The sequence below is a fragment of the Tasmannia lanceolata genome, unplaced genomic scaffold (assembly GCF_043159265.1).
Source record: "Tasmannia lanceolata isolate RefF3 unplaced genomic scaffold, GAP_Taslan_0.1 ptg000036l, whole genome shotgun sequence".
Taxonomy (NCBI): Eukaryota; Viridiplantae; Streptophyta; class Magnoliopsida; order Canellales; family Winteraceae; genus Tasmannia; species Tasmannia lanceolata.
Window position 1 is genome coordinate 7,079,299 of NW_027518713.1, and position 3,202 is coordinate 7,082,500.

Sequence of the window (3,202 nt, forward strand, 5' to 3'; positions counted from 1 at the left end):
AGGCCTCGCACGCTAGGCATGCTTGGGCAAGCAGCTCCCGCAACAAGTCGGCGGGTGTAGGCATGGTTGGGCGCAGATCCCGCATCGTCTCGTCGCGTCTGGGCGCAAACCCGTCGCGTCTCGTTGCGTCTTCAGAAGTCGTCGCTAACAGCACCTTTGGTTGCCACTGGTGGTTAGGCGGGTTGGTTGCGCAAACCCTATAGGAGGGTGGCATGCTGCGGGGCGCTGGAATGCCCAGGTTTAGGGCGTTTTTGCCCGGATAGGCACTGGAATGTGCTGGTTTTGGGCGTTTTTGCCTGGATAGGCTAAGGAATGGGCATGCTTTGGGCGTTTTTGCCCGGATAGGCACTGGAATGGGCTGGTTTGGGGCGTTTTTGCCCGGATAGGCTAAGGAATGGGGCATGCTTTGGGCGTTTTTGCCCGGGTAGGCACTGGAATGCCTGGCCTTGGCTGGGCATTGCTGGGTTGGGCTCCCTTGGCCTTTCAGGCGCCTTGGATGCTGTCTTGTGAAGACCATGGGCACAAGGCCATGGCATATAGTGAGGAATGGACCACGGTTGCCAGGGCTAGGCATATAGAGAGGAATGGACCACGGTTGCCAAGGTTGCGCAAGTTTTGGGCATTTTTTGCCCGGATATGCCCAAGTATGCCCCGATAGGCCCGTTACGCCCCGGTATGAACGCGTATGCCCGGATAGACTCGGTATGCCTTGGGATACATGCGTATGCCCCGATAGGCTTGGTACGCCCCGATATGCGCACGTGTGCCCCAGTAGGGCTCGGTATGCCCGGTATGTACGCGTGTGCCCGGATAGGCCCGGTATGCCCCGATATGCACACGTGTGCCCCAATAGGGGTCGGTATGCCCCGGTAGGTACGCGTGTGCCCCGTAGTGCACGTTTCGCAGATCTCCCCGCATGTCCCGCCCCTATATGTAATACTTACTTACTTACTTACTTTCTTTCTTGCTTGCTTGCTTGCTTGCAATGGTCGGGAGTGCCCGGCATGCCCCGCTGCAGAGACCAAGGGCGCAATGACTTGGCACCGCGGATGCCGGGACTCCGGCACTTCCCGTGGCACTGATGGTTGGTTCCAAAGACAAAAGGCCGTGCAAGGCCACCGCACCGCGGATGATTTTGCTCGTGCTGGCGCCTTTGTGTGGCCAAAGAACATGCGCGAATGCTCGTGTCGGAAGGGTTGGTGTCCTGGCCCCGTCGGGTGTCACGAATGCTCGGTTGCGAAGACCATGGGACCAAAGCCATGGCACGTCGGATGATGGCTCCAGCTGGCGCCCCGGCACTTTCTGTGGCATTGATGCTCGGTTTCAAAGACAAACGTGCGCAGGGCCAGGGGACCGCGGATGACTGCTCGTGCTGGCCTCGTTGGGCGGCATTGATGGTCGGTTGCAAAGAAAATGCGCGATTGCTCGTGTCGGGGACTGGCAAGCCAAGGCCAAGCGAGCCATGGCAACGCGGATGATGGCTCCAGCTGGCGCCCCGGCACTTTCTGTGGCATTGATGCTCGGTTTCAAAGACAAACGTGCGCAGGGCCAGGGGACCGCGGATGACTGCTCGTGCTGGCCCCGTTGGGCGGCATTGATGGTGTGTTGCAGAGAGCATGTGCGATTGCAAGTGTCCGCCGGGTTTGGGTTCCCTTGGGCTTTCGGGCGCCTTGGACGCAGTCTTGCGAAGACCATGGGCACAAGGCCCCGTCCTGGCCCCTTGTTCGATTCGCTCTCGTCTTGCGCTTGCTTCCAAGGTCCTCCATGACCTTCCCCATGGCCTTGCTAGATCCCCCCCATGACGCATGACCTCTGTCCGTTGATTGGTTTTGAGTGCACACCATGCCCGGCTTGGCACCGTGTTGTCGGTTGAGTGGCATTTGGATCGTGCATGGTGGTGGGCTACCTGCCAATGCGCACAAGCCTTGCACACTAGCCTTGCGCACGAGCCTTGCACAAAAGCCTTGGACACAAGCCTTGCGCACAAGCCATGCACACAAGCCTTGCACACAAGCCATGCATACAAGCCTTGCTCACAAGCCTTGGGCACTGGCCCATCGCACTAGCCTTGCACACAAGCCTTGCGCACTAGCCTTGGGCACGAGCCTTGCGCACTAGCCTTGGGCACTAGCCTTGCACACAACCCTTGGGCACTAGCCTTGCGCACCAGCCTTGCCCACAAGCCTTGCACACCAGCCTTGCACACTAGCCTTGCATACAAGCCTTGCACACTAGCCTTGCACACAGGCCTTGCTCACTAGCCTTGGGCACTAGCCTTGCGCACTAGCCTTGGGCACTAGCCTTGCACACAGACCTTGGGCACTAGCCTTGCGCACTAGCCTTGCCCACGAGCCTTGCACACTAGCCTTGCACGCAGGCCTCGCACGCTAAGCATGCTTGGGCGGGCAGCTCCCGCAGCAAGTCGGCGGGTGTAGGCATGGTTGGGCGCAGATCCCGCATCGTCTCGTCGCGTCTGGGCGCAAACCCGTCGCGTCTCGTTGCGTCTTCAGAAGTCGTCGCTAACAGCACCTTTGGTTGCCACTGGTGGTTAGGCGGGTTGGTTGCGCAAACCCTATAGGAGGGTGGCATGCTGCGGGGCGCTGGAATGCGCAGGTTTAGGGCGTTTTTGCGCGGATAGGCACTGGAATGTGTTGGTTTTGGGCGTTTTTGCCTGGATAGGCTAAGGAATGGGCATGCTTTGGGCGTTTTTGCCCGGATAGGCACTGGAATGGGCTGGTTTTGGGCGTTTTTGCCTGGATAGGCTAAGGAATGGGGCATGCTTTGGGCGTTTTTGCCCGGGTAGGCACTGGAATGCCTGGCCTTGGCTGGGCATTGCTGGGTTGGGCTCCCTTGGCCTTTCAGGCGCCTTGGATGCTGTCTTGTGAAGACCATGGGCACAAGGCCATGGCATATAGTGGGGAATGGACCATGGTTGCCAAGGTTAGGCAATATAGAGGGCGGTGGGCGAGTAGGCCATGGCGTCACTTGTTTGCCCGTGTTTGCTCCCTGTGTGCGTTGTTTGGTTTTGGGAGCACACCTACCTTGCTAGGCTCGGCGGCTTACCCCTGCCCTTGTGGGTACTGGGTTGCACGTCTGTTTGCAACCCTATGGCTTGGTTGCTGCTGGCTTGGTTGGGTAGTTTGCCTCCGCCAATGCGCACAAGGGTTCCTTTTCTTCGTACCTGTGAGCTTACCTCCCTTGT